The sequence below is a fragment of the Armigeres subalbatus genome, chromosome 2, assembly GCF_024139115.2.
Source record: "Armigeres subalbatus isolate Guangzhou_Male chromosome 2, GZ_Asu_2, whole genome shotgun sequence".
NCBI classification, from domain to species: domain Eukaryota; kingdom Metazoa; phylum Arthropoda; class Insecta; order Diptera; family Culicidae; genus Armigeres; species Armigeres subalbatus.
In genome coordinates this window covers 337,816,728-337,833,829 of record NC_085140.1, presented here as the reverse complement: position 1 = coordinate 337,833,829, position 17,102 = coordinate 337,816,728, and the positions used below count along the sequence as shown (strand labels likewise).

Below are 17,102 nucleotides of genomic sequence, written 5' to 3'. Positions count from 1 at the left end.
GGATTGGTTTGGATTGGTTTGGATTGGTTTGGATTGGTTTGGTTGGTTTGGATTGGTTTGGATTGGTTTGGATTGGTTTGGTTGGTTTGGATTGGTTTGGATTGGTTTGGATTGGTTTGGATTGGTTTGGATTGGTTTGGATTGGTTTGGTTGGTTTGGATTGGTTTGGTTTGGATTGGTTTGGATTGGTTTGGTTGGATTGGGATTGGATTGGGATTGGTTAGGTTGGATTGGGTTGGTTGTTGGTTTGGTTGGTTGGATTGGTTTGGTTTGATTTGGATTAGATTTGGTTGGTTTGGTTGGTTTGGATTTGATTTGGATTGGTTTGGATTAGGATTTTTGGATTGGTTTGGATTGGTTTGGTTGGTTGGTTGGATTGGTTGGTTGGATTGGTTTGGATTGGTTTGGTTGGTTTGGATTGGTTTGGTTGGATTGGTTTGGTTGGTTTGGTTTGGTTTGGTTTGGTTTGGATTGGTTTGGATTGGTTTGGTTGGTTTGGATTGGTTTGGATTGGTTTGGATTGGTTTGGATTGGTTTGGATTGGTTTGGATTGGTTTGGATTGGTTTGGATTGGTTTGGTTGGTTTGGATTGGTTTGGATTGGTTTGGATTGGTTTGGTTGGTTTGGATTGGTTTGGATTGGTTTGGATTGGTTTGGATTGGTTTGGATTGGTTTGGATTGGTTTGGATTGGTTTGGATTGGTTTGGATTGGTTTGGATTGGTTTGGATTGGTTTGGATTGGTTTGGATTGGTTTGGATTGGTTTGGATTGGTTTGGTTGGTTTGGTTGGTTTGGATTGGTTTGGATTGGTTTGGTTGGTTTGGATTGGTTTGGATTGGTTTGGTTTGGTTGGTTTGGTTGGTTTGGTTGGTTTGGTTGGTTTGGATTGGTTTGGATTGGTTTGGTTGGTTTGGATTGGTTTGGATTGGTTTGGTTGGTTTGGATTGGTTTGGTTGGTTTGGTTGGTTTGGATTGGTTTGGATTGGTTTGGATTGGTTTGGATTGGTTTGGATTGGTTTGGTTGGTTTGGATTGGTTTGGATTGGTTTGGATTGGTTTGGATTGGTTTGGATTGGTTTGGTTGGTTTGGATTGGTTTGGTTGGTTTGGATTGGTTGGATTGGTTTGGATTGGTTTGGATTGGATTTGGATTGGATTTGGATTGGATTTGGATTGGATTTGGATTGGATTTGGATTGGATTTGGATTGGATTTGGATTGGATTTGGATTGGATTTGGATTGGATTTGTATTGGATTTGGATTTGGATTGGATTCGGATTGGATTGGATTGGATTCGGATTGGATTGGATTTGGATTCGATTTGGATTGGATTTGGATTGGATTTGGAGTGGATTTGGATTGGATTTTGATCGGATTTGGATTGGATTTGGATTGTATTTGGATTGGATTTGGATTGGATTGGGTTTGGATTTGGTTTGGATTTGGTTTGGATTTGGTTTGGATTTGGAATAGATTAGGATTGGATTAGGATTGTTTTTGGATTGGATTTTGGATTGAATTTGATTAGTTTTGGGTTTTTCTTCAATTGGATTAGGATTGCATTTGGTTTGGATTTGGAGTAGATTTAGTTTGGTTTTGGATTTGAGTTTGAAATTAGATTCAAAATGGATTTGGATTTGATCTGGATTGTACTTTTGTTTGATTTGGATTTGGATTGGATGTTTAGATACGATTCGTATATGTCATTTATCTGATTTTTGATTATGAATATATTTAGATTGGATTTGCATTTAAATTGGGATTTCATTTGAATCAAATGTAATTTGGATATTTTATAGGTTTGAATGAATTTGAATTTGTATTTGGGTTGCATTGAACATGTAATACGAGTCTGCTCGTTATTTACAGCAAGGTTGTTTGAGTACAGAAAGTGAATCGCTGAAGATCCTTCGGAATGATCATTTGGCCTAGAACATTGCGAACATTCTTACTAAGCGTCCTTCAAAGGGTTAAGTAGAGGAAACTTCCCACTCTCCTCTTGTGTCCGGTGTCGTTGGCATCACAGCACTGGAGGCTAAGCACTTTCAACGAAGAAACGATGCTAGTGGAAGTAGAATAATGGAGATAGCTCTGGGACGTGTAAAAGTACAAGCTATTCGCGCTGGAGTACAATGGCCCAAGTGTAGCGCATCCACCCAGCCAGCCACGACAGGGGCAGGAGGAACCGAATGAGAGGGAGTTGAAGTGCACCGGGAAAAATGAGTTACACTTTTGAAGCATGTGTGCAGGTTGACTATTTTATGAGCTCACGGTTGCAGGCGAGAAGGCACTTGAAATCAATTCCACCAACCGGAGCAACGTAATTTATGGCCTCTCGTGCGGATGCCATTTGTAGGACGAACGAACGTGCACCTGCCTGGCAGTTGCGAGCATGCTGTCGATTCGGGAAATGTAGGTCGTCGTATCGCCGAAAGATTTAACTCAAAGAGCACCTTTAAATTGATGTTGGTCGTTAGGCGACACATTTCTTAGAAAGAAGATGTTATCAATCAAATCAAGGCTAAACAAGTTGGACAGAATTTCTCGCAGCTAAATCACATTTCACGCCGATGGAATGAAAGTCTACTTATCGAGCACAACAAAAAAAATTACAAATAGATAACAACTTCGCTCGAGCACCCAAGAGGGAGTATCGATGGGCATCAGCGAATTCAATCAATTAGGAATGATTGCCTATCAATCAAACCGGATTGAAGCCAATAAGATTAGCCTCGGATGAAAAGATTCCGTGGAAATTGGGAGAAGATACGTCTGACACCCACGATGAATGATATTCTTCGCTTTTCGCGTCACTTTTCTGCACTACAAACTGCGGCAAAAGACCATCCACCAACAATGGCGGTGCATATAGCGGGTTCTACAGTGGACAGATGATGCAAAAATCCCAGATAATCCCCCCTAGTGGGAGTGATGCCTTACGTGTGCTTGGAATTGATATTGCAGTTTTGTAGAATATTGATTTTTCGATTACGGAGGAAATTATGGCTTTGTCGGAGGTTTCTAGGATCTATTATGTTGAAATGTGAACACAATATTTTATATTCTATTGTTGATTACCGAAGCATCTTGCGGTCAATATGCTATGGCTAAGCAAATATAAATTGTAACATTTTTCAGGGCTATTTGTATTCCAATGTTGGTTTTGGAGGGAATATATAGCTTTTACTCGTACTTAGTACGAGAAAGGCAAAAATACAGCTGGCTGATGTGAACCCAGAACTGCAAATTATTTCAGTAATGTTGATAATATTCACTTCCAGAAAAATTGGTGATAGGGTATGGCTCAAACCTAAGCCTATTTGAGTACATTTATCGTTGTAAATCTCCACACAGTAAAAAATAAAAAGTAATATTACATCAAATTTGATGCACATCATCGCCGTCGTAAATATGCTGTTTTATTACATCAATATAGCGTAACAAAAAGTTGACGTACTTGATATTTCGTCCTCAAACTAGAAACACGTAATTCATGTTAGACGTAATATTTTTGATGTAACTGAAAAAGCGACGTAAAAACCGGATAGGATGGATCCCGCTTTCGGCAGCCGGGGTGGGGGATTCGGAATATGTCAATAATGCGCAAAAATATACTTTCAGTGGAAACAATTTCACATTTTATTAATTTTAGACGCATTTTTTCGTTTCTAAAACTGACAATAAAGGATAATTATATATACTCGAATTATGATTTTCAGCTTAGATTTACTAGTCTTTAATTTTGAAATTTTAATCTCTAGTTTTTAAGAAAAAAATTTAAACTTTTAACTTAAAATTTTTAATTTTTGCGTCGGCTGGAATTTTACCGGCGCCGGCATAATGGATCGGCGCAGCCGTGTGAACCAGCGTGAATTTATTTAATACATTAGAAATTGTCCGGTATTTCTTCAGAGGCTTTTTCACAAATTTCTCCAGATTTTCTTCCGAAAGTTCTTCAAAGAATTCATTCGAAAATGTTCCAAGAATTCCTTCCGAAGTTTTCTCAAGAATCCATCATGATGTTCGTCCAGGAATTCTTCCGAAAGTTCCTCCGGAAATTCTTCCGGAAGTTCATATGGGATTTATTTTTAATTTTAGTATCGTGATTATGCCTGCCTTATGGAATACAGAATGGAATATGGAATATGGAATACAGAAATTCCTCTGGTAGTTCTTCCAGGAAGTCCTCCGGAAGTTTTCCAAGGAATACTTCTAGAAAATCCTCCGAAAATTCCTCCGAAAGTTCCTCCAGCAATTCCTCCCGAAGTTTTTCCCGGAAGTTCCTCCAGGAGGTAATTTAGGAAAATTGCTCTGAAAGTTCCTCCAGGAATTCCTCCAGAAGTTCCTCCGGAAATTCCTCCGGCACTTTCTCCGGGAATGTCTCCGGAAGTTTCTCTAAGAACTCCTCCGGAAGTTCTTCTAGGAATTTCTTAAGAAGTTTCTCTGGAAGTTTCTCTAGGACTTCCCCCGAAAGTTCCTCCGGAAATTCCTCTGTAAGTTTCTCCGAGCATTATCCGGAATTTCTCCGGAAGTTGCACCGGGAATTCCTCTTGAACTTCCGCCAATAATTCATCCGGAAGATTCGTCAGGAATTCCTGCGGAAGTTTCTCCGGGAATACCTCTGGAAGAAGAACTTCCGGAGGAATGCCTGGAGGAACTTCCGGAGGAATTCCCGGAGGAACTTCCGGAGGAATTCCCGGAGGAACTTCCGGAGGAATTCCCGGAGGAACTTCCGGAGGAATTCCCGGAGGAACTTCCGGAGGAATTCCCGGAGGAACTTCCGGAGGAATTCCCGGAGGAACTTCCGGAGGAATGCTCGGGGGAACTTCGGAGGAATTCCCGGAGGATCTTGCGGAGGAATTCCCGGTGGAACTTCCGGAGGAATTCCCGGAGGAACTTCCGGAGGAATTCCCGGAGGAACTTCCGGAGGAATTCCCGGAGGAACTTCCGGAGGAATTCCGGCAGGAATTCGGAGGAACTTCCGGAGGAATTCCCGGAGGAACTTCCGGAGGAATTCCCGGAGGAACTTCGGAGGAATTCCGGAGGAACTTCCGGAGGAATTCGGAGGAACTTCCGGAGGAATTCGGAGGAACTTCCGGAGGAATTCTGAGGAACTTCCGGAGGAATTCCCGGAGGAACTTCCGGAGGAATTCGGAGGAACTTCCGGAGGAATTCCCGGAGGAACTTCGGAGGAATTCCCGGAGGAACTTCGGAGGAATTCGGAGGAACTTCCGGAGGAATTCCCGGAGGAACTTCCGGAGGAATTCGGAGGAACTTCCGGAGGAATTCGGAGGAACTTCGGAGGAACTTCCGGAGGAATTCCCGGAGGAACTTCGGAGTGAACTTCGGAGGAATTCCCGGAGGAACTTCGGAGGAATTCGGAGGAACTTCGGAGGAATTCGGAGGAACTTCCGGAGGAATTCGGAGGAACTTCGGAGGAATTCCCGGAGGAACTTCCGGAGGAATTCCCGGAGGAACTTCCGGAGGAATTCGGAGGAACTTCCGGAGGAATTCAGGAGGAACTTCGGAGGAATTCCCGGAGGAACTTCGGAGGAATTCCCGGAGGAACTTCCGGAGGAATTCGGAGGAACTTCCGGAGGAATTCGGAGGAACTTCGGAGGAATTCGGAGAATTCCAGATTCGGAGGAACTTCGGAGGAATTCGGAGGAACTTCGGAGGAATTCCCGGAGGAACTTCCGGAGGAATTCGGAGGAACTTCCGGAGGAATTCCCGGAGGAACTTCCGGAGGAATTCGGAGGAACTTCCGGAGGAATTCAGGAGGAGGAACTTCCGGAGGAATTCCCGGAGGAACTTCGGAGGAATTCGGAGGAACTTCCGGAGGAATTCCCGGAGGAACTTCCGGAGGAATTCGGAGGAACTTCCGGAGGAATTCGGAGGAACTTCCGGAGGAATTCGGAGGAACTTCCGGAGGAATTCCCGGAGGAACTTCCGGAGGAATTCCGGAGGAACTTCGGAGGAATTCCCGGAGGAACTTCGGAGGAATTCGGAGGAACTTCCGGAGGAATTCTGGAGGAACTTCCGGAGGAATTCCCGGAGGAACTTCGGAGGAATTCGGAGGAACTTCGGAGGAATTCCCGGAGGAACTTCGGAGGAATTCCCGGAGGAACTTCGGAGGAATTCGGAGGAACTTCGGAGGAATTCGGAGGAACTTCCGGAGGAATTCGGAGGAACTTCGGAGGAATTCGGAGGAACTTCCGGAGGAATTCCGGAGGAACTTCGGAGGAATTCGGAGGAACTTCCGGAGGAATTCCCGGAGGAACTTCCGGAGGAATTCGGAGGAACTTCGGAGGAATTCCCGGAGGAACTTCGGAGGAATTCCCGGAGGAACTTCCGGAGGAATTCCCGGAGGAACTTCGGAGGAATTCGGAGGAACTTCCGGAGGAATTCCCGGAGGAACTTCGGAGGAATTTGGAGGAACTTCGGAGGAATTTCGGAGGAACTTCCGGAGGAATTCCCGGAGGAACTTCCGGAGGAATTCCCGGAGGAACTTCCGGAGGAATTCCCGGAGGAACTTCCGGAGGAATTCCCGGAGGAACTTCCGGAGGAATTCCTGGAGGAACTTCCGGAGGAATTCCTGGATGAACTTCCGGAGGAATTCCTGGAGGAACTTCCGGAGGAATTCCTGGAGGAACTTCCGGAGGAATTCGTTAACTAACTTCCGGAGGAATTACAAGAGGAACTTCTGGAGAAAATCCCGGAGGAATTCTTTGAGGAACTTCCGAAGGAATTTCAGGAGGAATTCGAGGAGGGATCCTCGGAGGAACTTCCGGAGGAATTCCCGGCAGAACTTTCGAAGGAATTCCCGGCAGAACTTCCGGAGGAATTCCTAGTGGAACTTCCGGAGGAATTCCTAGTGGAACTTCCGGAGGAATTCCTGGAGGAACTTTCAGATCAATTTTCCTAGATCACCTTCTGGAGGAACTCCTGGAGGAACTTCCGGAGGAGTTGCTGGAGGAACTTTCGGAGGAATTCTTGGAGGATTTTCTGTAGGTCTTCCTGAAGAACTTTCGGAGGAATTCCTGGAAGAACTATCGGAAGAATTTCTGTATGATCTTTCGGAGGTATTCCTGGATACATAGTCATAGAGAAAATTCTGGAGAAATTCCCGGAAAAACTTCTGGAGAAAATCCCCGAGGAACTTTCGGAGGAATTTTCGGAGGATCTTCCGAAGGAATTTCCGGAGGAATTCTCGGACGAACATTCGGAGGAAGTTTCGGAGGAATACCCGGCAGAACTTCCGGAGGAATTCCAGGAGGAGCTTCCGGAGGAATTCCCGAAGGAACTTTCGAAGAAATTCTTTCGAAAGTTTCTCCGGGAATTCCCCCGGAGGTTCCTTCAGGAATTCCTCAGGAAGTTAAGCAAGGATTTTTTCTGGAGATTCCTCCGTGAATTCATCCGGAAATTTTTCCGAAAGTTCCTCCGGGAATTCCTCCAGAAGTTTCTCCGTGAATTCCTCCAGAAGTTTCTCCGCGAGTTCCTTCGAAAGTTCCCCCGTAACTGCCTCCGGAAGCTCCTCTAGAAGTTCCTCCGGAAGTTCCTTCGAAAATTCCTCCGGAAGTTCCTCTGGAAATTCCTCTAAGAATTCCTTTGGAAATTACTCTGTAAGTTTCTTCGCGAGTACCTCTGGAAGTTTGTCCGAGAATTCCTCCGGGTGTTTTTCCGTAGGTTCCTTCGGGAATTTCTCAGTAAGTTTTTCCGAGAAATCCTCTGAAAGTTCCTCTGGAAGTTTCTCCGGGAATTCCTACACAAGCTTCTCCGAAAATTTCTCTCAGGAACTATACTGAAAACTTTCTTTGAAATTTGAAGTTCGAAGAAAATGCAAACTCATTTTTATATATAGATATAAGCCGGGGGCCCTCCTTAGCCGTGCGGTGAGACGCGCGGCTACAAAGCAAGACCATGCTGAGGGTGGCTGGGTTCGATTCCCGGTGCCGGTCTAGACAATTTTCGGTTTGGAAATTGTCTCGACTTCCCTGGGCAATAAAGTATCATCGTGTTAGCCTCATGATATACGAATGCAAAAATGGTAAACTTGGCTTAGAAACCTCGCAGTTAATAACTGTGGAAGTGCTTAATGAACACTAAGCTGCGAGGCGGCTCTGTCCCAGTGTGGGGATGTAATGCCAATAAGAAGAAGATAAGCCGGGGGCTTCCACAGCGAGGAGGGGTCTCGAGTCATCTCAGAAACATATCTTCCCTACAAAAACCTTCACATACAAAATTTGGTCCCATTTGCTTGTTTAGCTGTCGAATGATGCAGAAATATTTGTTATATTTTAATGAGAGACTTCCTCCACATAAAGAGCGGAAATCATCATAGAAACAATTCTTGTCATCGAAAACCTCCACGTGCCACATTTGATTCCATTTACTTGATTAGCTCTCGAATTTTGCGGAAAAACCACTGTGTACAAAAATTTCACATCGATCAGTTCAGTATTTTTTAAGTCTATGATGGTCTAACAGACAGAAATTCATTTTTATGTAAATAGAAGAAGAAGAAAAATATGATTTGTAATAATAATATTGTAATTGTAATGTAATAATATTGATTGATTTTTTTCCTCAACATTTTAAAATTTGTTAACATCCCTGCTGGGCATTTTTAATTCATAATAGTCTAACAGCCCTGGATAAAAAAAATGTAATTATACGAATCTGATAGTAAACCTTTTTATCTGAAGGATTCACTGCGGCCACCTGAGAACACCTGAATGGCGATGTGGCAGACGAAGATGGCGGTATGGTGATGGACCTGGGAGAACGCGCGCAGGACATAATTCTACCGGCTCCGGATCTCCAGGAAATCCAGGAGGAGATTGGCCGGCTGAAGAACAACAAAGCCCCTGGGGTTGACCAACTACCAGGAGAGCTATTTAAACACGGTGGTGAGGCACTGGCTAGAGCGCTGCACTGGGTCATTACCAAGATTTGGGAGGAGGAAGTTTTGCCGCAGGAGTGGATGGAAGGCGATAAGCTGGATTGTAGCAACTACCGCGCAATCACATTGCTGAACGCCGCCTACAAGGTACTCTCCCAAATTTTATGCCGTCGACTAGCACCAATTGCAAGGGAGTTCGTGGGGCAGTACCAGGCGGGTTTTATGGGCGAACGCTCCACCACGGACCAGGTGTTCGCCATTCGCCAAGTACTGCAGAAATGCCGCGAATACAACGTGCCCACACATCATCTATTTATCGACTTCAAAGCCGCATATGATACAATCGATCGGGACCAGCTATGGCAGCTAATGCACGAACACGGTTTTCCGGATAAACTGACACGGTTGATCAAAGCGACGATGGATCGGGTGATGTGCGTAGTTCGAGTTTCAGGGCATTCTCGAGTCCTTCGAAACCCGCAGAGGGTTACGGCAAGGTGATGGTCTTTCGTGTTTGCTATTCAACATCGCTTTGGAAGGGGTAATACGAAGAGCAGGGATTAACACGAGTGGTACAATTTTCAATAAGTCCGTTCAGCTATTTGGTTTCGCCGACGACATAGATATTATGGCACGTAACTTTGAGAAGATGGAGGAAGCCTACATCAGACTGAAGAGGGAAGCTAAGCGGATCGGACTAGTCATCAACACGTCGAAGACGAAGTACATGATAGGCAGAGGTTCAAGAGAAGACAATGTGAGCCACCCACCGCGAGTTTGCATCGGTGGTGACGAAATCGAGGTGGTAGAAGAATTTGTGTACTTGGGCTCACTGGTGACTGCCGAAAATGACACCAGCAGAGAAATTCGGAGACGCATAGTGGCTGGAAATCGTACGTACTTTGGACTCCGCAAGACGCTCCGATCGAATAGAGTTCGCCGCCGTACCAAACTGACAATCTACAAAACGCTAATTAGACCGGTAGTCCTCTACGGACACGAGACCTGGACGATGCTCGTGGAGGACCAACGCGCACTTGGAGTTTTCGAAAGGAAAGTGCTGCGTACCATCTATGGTGGGGTGCAGATGGCGGACGGTACGTGGAGGAGGCGAATGAACCACGAATTGCATCAGCTGTTGGGAGAACCATCCATCGTTCACACCGCGAAAATCGGACGACTGCGATGGGCCGGGCACGTAGCCAGAATGTCGGACAGTAACCCGGTGAAAATGGTTCTCGACAACGATCCGACGGGCACAAGAAGGCGAGGTGCGCAGCGGGCAAGGTGGATCGATCAGGTGGAAGATGACTTGCGGACCCTCCGTAGACTGCGTGGTTGGCGACGTGTAGCCATGGACCGAGCCGAATGGAGAAGACTCTTATATACCGCACAGGCCACTTCGGCCTTAGTCTGAATAAATAAATAAATAAATCACTGCGGCCAAAACCTGCAAATAGATTGTTAGGGCATGATTAAGGATGGGTTATGTTCAGAATTTGTTTTTGGTATAGAGTTCAGTTTAGTCCATTCACTATATCAAAGTCAGACATATGTATTTTGGTACAATCACTTTTTGTTGTTTCGCCGGGCGATCAAAATTTGCTCTCTTTCCGCGTATACGCACCATGTCTACGATGCTTTTCTTCCCGACGAAACCACCAACAACAATTGAACACTGACACGATGGCCCAGTTGGTAAAATTCTGCGATCACTGCAACAATCAAATTTAATTGTATGGGTACATTTCAAACTTACAATTAATTCACTGCCGACCGGAAACTTACCTCCATGATTTAATTTACTCCTGCATTACCAAAGTGGTGCAGGATCCTGGATTTTAATATCAAATACTCGATCACCGCACTTATGCTTACACTCCACGATTTAATTAAAACTCGAAAAGAACTTTGCTAAAACTTCATGTTTAGCACAAAGAGTTTTTCTCCACGCATCGACAAGTTTTCTAATCAACAACAAAGCGAAAATTTATTCTGACTGACAGTTCGTTTCGAGCTGCAGGTTTGAGTGCGATCACAGCATTGTTCAGCAATTTCACGTTGTTTTAACATAATAAACAACCTGAGTATGTAATATTACGCTTCCTTTCCAACTGACATGATGTGCATCATTTTATGTGTAATAAATTACTGATTTATAGGAGTAATTTTACGTACTTTCTGCGTAACTGAAAAAATATTTTGTCCGTTAGATTTTACGTTCAGTTATGTAATTTAACATCGATTCGACGTGAAAATACATCAAAACGGCTATTACATAGATCTTTTGAGTACATTGACCAATTTTACGTCACGGGATATTAATATTTTTTTTGCTGTGGCATTTATTGAAGATCTTACCAAAATTATGCCACTAGGCTTGCTTACTTTTGGTGATGACGCCAAGTAGTCAAAAACAACGATTAATTTATTTATTTAGGGGGAATGACGTCTTCGGCAGGTTTTGTTATATTATTGTCAGGGGGATTTTTTATGACTGATTATGCTCATATTTGGCATAAACATTCTTTGCATATCAAAGAATATTGTGGCCGAATTTCATAAAATTTGGTCGACAAAACCCAAAAGTCACCTGCCAAAACCATCTTTTCCCCTATTTACATATTTGAAAACAAAAGTTGCCCGCTGCCTCCGTATTGAGTGGTGTGCCCTTGAAAACGTGAGTGAATTTAGTTGGGGATTCTGTAATGCTTGTCATTAAGGTCACTCCTGACGGAATCCAAGTTTTAAAGTGCTCGCGTTTTCGGGGGCACACCACTCGATACGGAAGCAACGCACAACTGTAATTTTTATTTTTTGACGTAAACTACGTCTAAGGGGAAGACTCTGATACAGGGTGACAAATGAAAATTTCCAAATCCGAGACCGTCACGAAATCATGTAAGATTTTGAACGTTAATAGCGCATTCATCTTTCGATGGATTTTTGAGATTTATATATCAATCGACTCGGAAACTCTCCACCAATTTTCCAGTTATATTGAAACATTTGATTATCAACGTTAATGTAGGGTATTGGACCATTTTGGCAGCACCTCTTTTTCCCGTTCGCAACGTGAGTCTCATTCGGCCGTCGTTCAGTGTAGTTGGTTTTTGGGCTCTTCTTTTTGTGCGGTGCTTCGCACCAGTTTGCCACAAAAAGTAGGCCAGAGCAGTGACCGCAGTCGGCGGTCATACAAGCGCATATTTGTGCAAAGATAGGATGATCGATTGTTAGCAACGGCAATGCAATGTCAGTAATGCGATAATCGCAATCCAGATGAACAAACATGTTCGATTCAAAGATAACTTAGGAAAATGGTAAGCCATTTTATGATAAACTGCAAATTGTGAATTATATGTTTATTATTAAATATGCGCCAAAATCAAAAGATTTCAATTTTAATTCAGGAAGTTTGAATGCACTTCAGATACTCTGTGGGTACAATCATGCGGGGCTTATTGTATACGGCTATAGCTTTGTAACGTATACTTTATTGAAACGGGCTATAGGTTACAATAGAACTATTACTTTCTTGCTCCCGGATCTAAGATTCTTGCAATCATATTAATAATACAGTACTGACCCGATTTTGTCACTCCCCGATTTTGTCTACCCCCGATTTTGTCTACCCCCGATTTTATCACGTTTTGGACCCGATTTTATCACGTCCCGATTTTGTCACGTTTTCGACCCGATTTTGTCACCCCAAAAAAATTTGTCATTCTTTTTATTTTCGTAAATAATACCAAAAACAACATTGATTTTCATGAAATAACTTTCACCGCCTGTAGTTTATTACGAACCACTTCTGAGTACCTGGGAAATATTCTGTAAGCAATTTCGACAAGAAATAACGGGTACCGTTCACGCATTTTGCCTTTCCAAGGCATAAAATGATTCATATTTGTGGAATGAATTAAAAAAAATGAAAATATTTTTTTTCCAATTTTGTCACATACCCTGTTTTATCACCCCAAAATTCACCAGGGGGGTGACAAAATCGGGATATTACTGTATGGTTGCACGAATATGTTATCCATAATGCCACTGCCAGATAGTGGGAGTTAGATTGTAATAAAATAGGGTATCTGTTCCATTATTAATAACATGCTCCTATATCAATAACATTCGCAAAACAGGCTATTTAGTCTCAATTTGTGTCGTGTTTTGTTGTTATCCGGCGTGCTCACTGCTGAAAAAATCACAAAAATGAAAAACAAAACAATTTGCGCACCAATTCTTTATTTTCGAATGGTATTGATTTGGGTGCATGGTATGAATTCAAGGAGCGGTTCCCCTAGCACGCACAAATACCCTATTCCCGTCCGCACCGTTTACTACTCTGGCGCATCTCAACCGAATGGCTTGGTTTTTGGTACCGTTCTGACTCAAATCCCGAATATGACTCATATTCCGAACACTGACGTTTTAGCGCCCTAAAACTAAAACTGTCATTGGTTTTCCGCACTGAGGATCAAGATAACAAACAAATTCAAACTCCTGTGGAGAAAATTACACGAATAAAGTTAAAATGGGCTTTTAAAAGCTAAAGTTCGGAATATGAGTCATGTTCGGAATTTGAGTCAAAACGGTACATGGCTAGTATTTGTTGATTTCTAGTTGGCGCAACCGGGTTTTATCGACTTGCGCTTCTATGTCGGACTCAACAATACGACTATCCCTTCTCTGCCAACTCTGCCAAAGGTCCAAGGCTCGTATTGTTCCACCAGTGATGACTCGATGCTCTGACTACCATTGGACAGAGGTACCTGTTTGTCCGTAGCCAGAGCAGAGATTCTTCTGTCTGTCGTAAAATCGCTAAATTGTGGTACACGCACTCATCAGTATACACACCCAGCAACAAACATATTGCACATCGATCACAGTAACTTATAAACGCCCGAATTCTCTCACAATATGGTTACTTCAACAAGATTGGCTCAACGTGTGCTGCTTGGGATATCATAATGTAACGCTAGTGAGTTATTTTTATTTCAGAATAGTATTATTTAATAAACATACTCCACTATATCCACCTATATATTACTACAAATAAACTAGAATAGTGGGCGAAAATTTGGAATGAAACTGAATCCCTACTAATTTTACTCTAAGTCGGATGCAACAGTTGGAATTGCGAAAAGCATTATTACCACTTGGGGTTTTAAAGTTAAAATTTTAAGTTATCGTACCGTCGTCGGGATACAACGGGTCAAATGGGGGTGAGAATGGGTCACTGTTTCAACTACATAGAATGCTTGTAGAATAGATTTAATGTATCTGAGAACAATAAAACTGAATTATAAGTGACCTTTTTGAACGATTTTGTTATCCGACCTCCAGACTGTCGGTGAGGGCTCGGACGTCACCCCTGACTACGGTATCCAACATTTTTTTATATTTTAAGTTATGGTAATTTTGTTCTAAACCAGTGACATAAGTAATCGAATGAATTATCTTAAAATATGACTACATTCCTCAATGCACCAGACTGTTCTACGTAGTTTACGTTGGGCGGTCGTGTCTTGTACATAACTCTTCAGATTTTTTCACGCATGCTGCGACGCAGCAAAGCTGAATCAACAAAAATTACAGTGGTCTGCCGCCTCCGTATCAAGTGGTGTGCCCCCGAAAACGCGAGCACTTTGAAACTTGGATACTGTCAGGAGTGACCTTAAAGCCATCAAAAGTTTACTGTGTGCATTATTCACTATAAATCGTTTATGAAAGCCATAAAGTAGGCTTCGGCATCGCACATGGCTCATCTGCATCCCATCAAAAGTATAACGTGAACATTTTCATACCCATTCCATGAGGACAAATCTTCCGGAATCCAACACTATTTCCCTCATGGGCCAAACACAATTGGTATTATTTCACGCATGCTGCGTCGCAGCAAACCTGAAATAATAAAAATGACAGTTGTGCGTTGCTTCCAGGCATTGCAATATCATCTTGCTTGTGCAAAGATATTATCCCTAATCAAAGAGCACTCTGGAAAGATATTATCATTTGGGCATTTGATGATGATCCTGATAGCCAGCGCGATTCGGGGTTTGTTCACGTTGTAGGGCGTTGCTACAACAAAAGCAAAGAAAAAACTTTTCTCCATGGCGAACATTGCACTTTGTTCACTGAGCAGATATATAGCTAAGATCGATATCCCAGCATATCATCAGTATCTTAATCTTTGCTCAGAAGATCGAATGATGGGATAAATTGCAATGCCTGGTTCCGTTTTGAATGGGGTTTGCTTGAAAATGCGATTTATATTAGTTTTGGACTCCGGGAGGCTTGCATTAAAACATGACCATCGCTTAATTTTGGGTTTCCAGTTTTCACATGCTCCAGCATAATTTCTTAATCTCTTGATCGATTTGAACCATATTTTCTTAGTATTTTTTAGGTGTTTCCAACCATATTTGAAAAACATATTCTCTATCCTAAGGAGACAATTGTAGTGGCGCGCGTGGGCAGGTCGGTGGCACGACGCAATGTTTTTGTAGCCAGCATCTCAGTATGAAATTCATGATAGTATGTGTTTTGTTTACAATCATCACATTTGATTTCTATTAGGATACAGAACTGTCAGTGGGATACGGTCGTGCAATGTTGGCCTATTGTGTGAGATAGGAATGCCACCGGGATGGGCGTGGGAGGGTCATTGGGAAAGAGGGAGGGCATGTAAGGAGGAGTATTGTTTAATTGACTATCAATACAGTGTTAGTTATGAACCCCTTGACTGATTTCCACCGAATTTGGAAGACATATTCTTTGTCTTTAAAAGGAGAAGGGTAGGGGCATAGTAATAAAACAAATAGTTCTGTATAACTTTTTAACGCTAAGGTTCTTGGTCTACAACATTCCGAAAACTAATTCCCCAAATAGAAAAATCCCCGAAAATAGCATATTCTCGAAAATAATATTTCTCCAAAAATAAAGTTTCTACGAAAATAATTCCCCAAAAACGACAATTTCTCAAAAATAAAACTTCTGGGAAAACCAACTTCTTCACCACGATCATTTTCTAGAATTTAACAGGAATTTATTTGGCGGTAGTTAAAATTAAAATTTTCAATTTCAAAAACATCGTAAGACTATTCAAAACATAAAACGATATAGTCAGACTACTACACCGACTCATTTATTCGTCTGTCACTGATAGTGTTTACTATGTGCAGAAAAAAACATAATTAGCCTTGTTTAAATTGATGCTTACCGCTAAAAGTGCCTCACGGGCAGGGTTTGCAGAAATCGATATCAATCACGGGGATGACAAGCTGCGCCATCTTTGTAACATCTTTTCTGAGTCACCAATACGAGTGCACTGCGAATGTATATAAACAATTCCGAGGATGTAAATGATATAAACGAAAAAAGGCATAGATAGTACCTTGTGCAAGTAGTATTCTGAATAATTAAGCAAATAAGTTGAACATTATTATGTTTAAAGGCTCTCCCAGACCTAAGCGATTTCATCTCAGCGACGGTGACAACTAGTCGCCGCGATTCTATCGTTCGGTCGCTGCCGGCAATGTTCTATTTACGCTTCCATACCAACGGCGACAGAATCGCTGTCGCCAAGCGATAGAATCGTGTCGCGACTGTCGCATCGCGTGTGTTTGGGGAAACCTTAAAGCATGGAATCGAGTGTAAAATAGTTTTAATTTATTGTTCGTTAATTTTTTTTCGCTATTTTCTCATGATTGTATCATGTTGGATTATTGAGTGGTATGGGCGTTTTGCATCACATTCTCCTGTAAAAACGTAAACATTCAAAATCGCGCACATACTAATGCAAAATAAATAAGTATTGGGGTAATTTGACACTGGGGGATAAATTTATCCCCCAAAAAAGAACGAACAGGCAAACCTGTCAAAATCCATAATAAAAAAATTGGATGTCGGTCCTCTGATCTCAATGGATAACGAACAACGATAAAAGAGAGGCAAAAACTGTTCCGAATCACAACATGCCATGATAACAAATTTATCAAACTTGTACTGTCGTTCTACGCATAATTGTCCCATGTTACCTTTGATGAAAAAATCCAAACTCGAGTCAATTTGTCCCACTACTTTCAAAATCAATTGGATCTGAACATTTTACCAATGTTTTTTGAATGTTTTCAGCGTAGGCTACACTTTTCCAGAAGATAAAACAAATCACTACTTATGTAAAAGGTTTTTAGGCTCCAT

The 17,102-nt window shown here is 42.4% G+C and overlaps 1 protein-coding gene across 4 annotated transcripts in view; it reads right to left on the bottom strand.

Annotated features, from left to right (window-relative positions):
- LOC134212819 (metabotropic glycine receptor) overlaps nucleotides 1-17,102 on the bottom strand; it is a 282,981-nt gene that overhangs the window by 169,145 nt on the left and 96,734 nt on the right. The window lies entirely within an intron of this gene.